We start from the raw sequence: 6,000 nt of genomic DNA on the forward strand, positions 1-6,000 counted from the left end.
CAAGTAAGGTACACCAGCCAAAGTCCAATGAACCACTGAAGAAGTCTTTGCTACACTGTAGTCAATTTTTTTTAGTGAGGCAGATTTGCACCGACTCGCAGGGGTGCCCTTTTAGCTCGGAAAACTTTCCTGATGGCTGATTGGTTAGAATTATCTAGTCCAACCAATCAGCGAGCAGGAAACTTTTATGAGCTTAAAGGGCACCCCTGCGAGTCGATGCAAATCTACCTCACTAAAAAGAATTGACTATAGTTCTGTATTTCCTTGTGTACCTGTGGGATGAGAAACTCCTATCGGTGTTGGTGATTAAAGGCTAATACTGAATAACTTCCTTCCATCCACTCAGAAGCAGTGATTGGGCTAATAAGGACATGTATCCCTCTAAAGGTCTTCCACTTTCAATATGTATAACAGTAAAGGTCTTGTTGACATCAGCCGATTGTCACTTGGGGGATGTTCAGCCCCGTTTTGCAGCTATGGAAAAATCCCTTCAGAGGTTTTATTCCAGGTGTGACCGGGTTGTGGAATGATCTTCCTAATCAGGTAGTTGAATCATTTGAACTTCATTAAGTTCAAACTTGCAGCGAAAGTTATGTTGAACAGGCTGACATAAGTCTCTTTTATATAGTTTATCTAAGCAAGATCTACTTTAATGTTGATACTGTTCTTAAAATATGTTATTTTAATTGTTCATTAATTCTCTTTTAGTTCATGTATTTCCTTATTTCTTTTCCTCCCCAAAGAAATATTATTTTCCTTATTTCCATTCCTCACTGAGTTATATTTCCCTATTGGAGCCCCTTGCACTTATAGTACCCTGCTTTCCCAACTAGGGCTGCACTTAGCAAATAATAATAATAATAATAATAATAATAATAATAATAATAATAATAATAATAAAGTTGATAGATCTTTATCTTTACAGTTGTCAAGAAGTTCCAGAAACCACTAAATTTCATCAACAATCTTTTTCACATACAAAGAGAACATTTTCTTACACTTAAGTTTTACTGCACCACTCATGAGGAGAGAGCACGTGAGTGTACAGTATATGTATAATTTCTTATAGTCTGCGCATCTGTATGGCAAACTAAGGTCAAAACATTCTTTGTAACATTCAAAGCCTGATTACTCGATTGCAATATCTAAAGGCTTTTCCACGCCCAATTACATCAAGAGAATGAAGTTTATGCAAGCTTTAATTACTCGATTGCAACATCTAAAAGCATTTCCATGACCAATTACAACAGGAGAATGAAGTTTATACAAGACTTCATTGACTCGACTGCAATATCTAAAGGCTTTTCCACTAATTACATCAAGAGAATGAAGTCTATACAAAACTTCATTGACTCGATTGCAATATCTAAAGGCTTTTCCACTAATTACATCAAGAGAATGAAGTATATACAAGACTTCATTGACTCGACTGCAATATCTAAAGGCTTTTCCACGCCCAATTACATCAAGAGAATGAAGTTTATGCAAGACTTCATTGACTAGATTGCAATATCTAAAGGCTTTTCCACGACTAATTACATCAGGGGAATGAAGTATATACCAGACTTCATTGACTGGATTGCAATATCTAAATGATTTTCACGACCAATTACATCAGGAGAATGAAGTATATAGACAATAAATCCAACAAGGTCACATATATTGGCTAAATTTATCGATAGGAGGGATTTAAAAAGTTTTACGTATTTTGTTAGGATCAATAAAACAGGGTTGCTAGTTTGGCCTTTTTTCAGACCAAAAAAATCTCAAATTTGTCATTTTTTAAAAATTATTTGGCCTTTAGTAATATCAAGAAAAAAATTGTGGGCTTTAAATACAATATTTTTGGCCTTTTTCTAATAATGGGTTGGCCTTTCAAAACTGTGGTTGATTATAAGTTGGCCTTTTCTCATTTAGAAAATCTGGCAACCCTGCAATAAAACACACCCAAATACCGTTTTCTATATCTAGATGAAGAAACCGAGGTATAGAGGAGAGGTCAGAGGGTATATGACTAATGCTTCACTTGTCATTTGTACTGACGTAACATCAGTGGTCAATAATAATCTTTTTTTTTATTCCATATACCTCACTAAAGTTATCTAAGACTGCAGACTGCTTCTGATACCGTTAAACAATAGAAAAAATACACTACATATCAAGGAGAGCAGACTCTTTAATTTCAAAACAAAGACCGACTGTTATACCCAACACCAAGATAGACCAGGACCTTACCCAATCTCTTCCCCAAATCCTCTTGATATGGACGTACTTTTCCACTTACATTCTCCGCGACACAGATGAATATGGGCCACATTACTTCACGCCACAAACAATGAATTTTCAAGAGCTCGTTACAAGAAGAGCGGAACGGAAATGAACTTCGACCCACAAAGCGTGTTGTCTCCTAAGGTTTCGTCTGCAGCCCTCGTCTCTTTAAAGAGATCCTTATAGATTCTTAACACCCAGCATGCACTTAAAGTCATACTCGAATATATATACACTCGAGGGTTTAGGGCACTGTCACGAATGCTTGAAATTTGCATATATGTAATTTTCAAGGTAATTGCACTCGGTAGAAGTCAAGAACGAAAACAACACACGTATTTGAAGAGCTCAATACTTACTGAATAAAACCTAAAACTAACACTGAACACTTTCACATGCTCCCCTCACCAAGGCAATTCGCTTACTGAGACGGACTCGCTTCTCTCTCTCTCTCTCTCTCTCTCTCTCTCTCTCTCTCTCTCTCTCTCTCTCTCTCTCTCTCTCTCTCTCTCTCTCTCTCTCAATTACTAGATCATGCAATACTGTGCTTCGTCTTCTTTGCCTTTATCTGTAACGAAGAGCACATCATAATATATAAACGTTCAGAATACATATCCCGGATCTCTTTAACAACGTTTATAAATAGAGCAATTATTCTTATGTAAATTAAGTAACACTAGTAAAGCACTGAGGGCAGACCTCCGCCACGGCAGTTTATTTATCAACCTTTTGCTCGACCTTGAAATTGACATGTAAATTAAGTAACACTAGAAAAGCACTCTGAGAGAACAGACCTCCGCCACGGCAGCTTATTTTTTCAACCTTTCGCTCGACCTTGAAATTAACATGTAAATTACGTAACACACTGAGAGAACAGACCTCCGTCACGGCAGCTTGTTATTCAACTTTTTACTCGACCTTGACCTTGAACTTTGACATACTTCCAAAATTGAATCACTTCCACGTCTCAACACAATAATTAATCCCTGAAAGTTTCACTACTATATGAGTAAAATTGTGACTAGGAAGTTGTTCACAAACAGACAAACAGGGGTAAAAACATAACCTCATCCCAAATTCGTTGGCGGAAGTAATTATAGACATTAAATGTTCGCAATGCCACCAAAAGACTAAAGGCTGCAACAGTTTTGATGATAGGACGAGTCTAAAATGAATGGCAGATGAAGTAGTAAATAAATAAACGAATCGATAGATGCGCCTACACGCACAGAGAGAGAGAGAGAGAGAGAGAGAGAGAGAGAGAGAGAAAGAGAGAGAGAGAGAGAGAGAGAGAGAGAGAGAGAGAGAGAGAGAGAGAGAGAGAGAGAGAGAGAGAGAGTAGAGTCAGCCGTTCGTACCTGTCTATTCCAGCAGTATTTGGCAACTCACAGAAATACCATATTAATGACATCATCATCATCATGCTCTACGTCACATCCTGGTTCATAAATTTACCTTGAATGCGTTTCCTTCTTTCAAACGAAGTCGAGAACTTTAGATTTCCTTTTTCTCTCTAAGCGATCAATACGTCTCGAATTGGCATCGTGCAATTTCGTACTCAAATCTACGTTCGTTTTATATTAACGATCATTTTCCAATCGGTGGGATATTCTTAGGGCTAGTCATATCATAGAAGAAAGACTGTTGAGAGAGAGAGAGAGAGAGAGAGAGAGAGAGAGAGAGAGAGAGAGAGAGAGAGAAGACACGCCTCCCGTTATTCATCTTCCCTTCAAGGACGAGCACGTAGCAGTGACTCGCTTTCTCTCTGGCGTCCCAAGCTTTGGAACTTTCTCTGGGCTTCCGCTTTCCCTTGACACACTCTCTCTCTCTCTCTCTCTCCTCTCTCTCTCTCTCTCTCTCTCTCTCTCTCTCTCTCTCATACGGTTAAGTAGCTTGCAACTAGTTTAAAGCCAACTAGATTAGTACCATAAAGAAAAAGCTCTCTCTCTCTCTCTCTCTCTCTCTCTCTCTCTCTCTCTCTCTCTCTCTCTCTCTCTCTCTCTGAGACAAATGACAAAAGTATTGTATTCTTCATACATACAAATACTACAGACATCGAATAAGAGAAGTGCAATTAAGAAATTATTTTCTTATCAAAGTGTTAATGGGAAAAGAATTACAAAAAAAGAATTACACGAGGAATATTATTATTATTATTATTATTATTATTATTATTATTAGCTAAACTACAGCCCTAGTTGGAAAATCAAGATCCTATAAGCCCAGGGGTTCCAATTTGAACTTTAAAAATAAGCCCCCCAGAAATTAAGATCACGAGAGAGAGAGAGAGAGAAGAGAGAGAGAGAGAGAGAGAGAGAGAGAGAGATGAAAAGTATCTGATTACTCCACACACATTTCATGAAAAAAAAAATATCTGAGTATTCCTGCAGCATTTCATGAAAAAAAATCTGATTACTCCCGCAGCATTTCAAAATTGGAAAAAGTAAGAAAAATGCAAAAAAACTGACAACCAACAACATCAACAGTTGGTAGATCAATATAGAGGATATTCTAACATGTAAGAAAAAGACATGAACGTGGGCAGGACATAATGAGAATGGCAGATAATAGATGGACATTCAGAATAAAAGAACGGCTCCATAGAGATTGCAAATGAGAAGCGGGAGAAGGAAGAGAAGACGTCGGATTGACGAGCTAAGAAACAATTTACGGGTTATAGACTGGAATAGAAAGACCACAAACAGATGCGACTGGAAGATATTGTTTTAAAGGTTTTAAAGGCCGCTCTTGAATGGCAGAAGCAATGGACAGTGACATTGCCCTAGCAAGCAGGACAATGCCCTCGAGACTGACCATATTACGTATGATCAGCGCCCAAGCCCCCTCTCCACCCAAGCTAGGACCAAGGAGGGCCAGAAAATGGCTGCCGATGACTCAGCTGATAGACCTATTGGCTCACCCGAAACCCCCACCCTTAGTTCACAAGGATGGTGAGGTTGCAGCGACCAAAGGAACTAACGAGTTTGAGCGGGACTCGTACCCAAGTCTGAGGCTTTCGTCCTGCAGTGATGGTGGTGATGATGATGATGATGATGATACTCTTAGGCATATGCGAAGGGCGCCTAAAGGTGGAACTCAAGCCTTCTCCTATAGAGGAAATCGATGAAAAAATTGAGAGTGGAAATGCAAAGACTATTATTTTACTAATACGGCCAACAGGATAAACAAAGTTTCCTCACTGGACTAATTTCCTTGTTGGAGCCCTTGGGCTTATAGCATCCTGCTTTTGCGTCTAGGGTTGTAGCTTAGCAAGTAATAATAATAATAATAATAATAATAATAATAATAATAATAATAATAATGAAAATGATGATGATGATGATGATGATGATAATGATGATAAAAATAATAATAATAAAAACAATAATAATAATAAAATAATAATAATAATAATTAATCTTAAGCACATCCCCGTATCTGCAAGATCATATGAGAAAGTTGTACGAGAGGTTGATGTTAGTTCAATCAACCCTTACATGAATAGTGAAACACATCAATTAAAAACTATCATACAACGACCTTTTTTTTTTTAAATCGTCATTATCAACACAATGATAACGGTTATTTAATGCTGATAAATCAATAATGATAATGATAATTCATGAATCAAAAAACGAAGAATTTTGACAAACTACTTTTTTTTTCTTTTTTTTTTTTTTAAAGCTGTAACTCTATAAGACCTATAACTTTAAGAGAAAGAAATAATGTAAT

General features: G+C 37.4%; 1 protein-coding gene across 5 annotated transcripts in view; it reads right to left on the reverse strand.

Moving 5' to 3' along the window:
* LOC137655833 (catenin alpha-like) overlaps nucleotides 1-6,000 on the reverse strand; it is a 486,208-nt gene that overhangs the window by 74,687 nt on the left and 405,521 nt on the right. The window contains exon 1 of one of the 5 annotated variants that reach the window (XM_068390008.1): nucleotides 2,628-2,742. The exons of 3 other annotated variants lie outside the window; for them this stretch is intronic. The gene's annotated coding sequence lies outside the window, so the exon portion shown is untranslated. Of the gene's footprint in view, nucleotides 1-2,627; nucleotides 2,743-6,000 lie in introns of those variants that run through there. One more of the 5 variants, XM_068390009.1, reaches the window with a different exon arrangement.

Source organism: Palaemon carinicauda, chromosome 16 (assembly GCF_036898095.1).
Source record: "Palaemon carinicauda isolate YSFRI2023 chromosome 16, ASM3689809v2, whole genome shotgun sequence".
In the NCBI taxonomy this organism is placed as follows: Eukaryota; Metazoa; Arthropoda; class Malacostraca; order Decapoda; family Palaemonidae; genus Palaemon; species Palaemon carinicauda.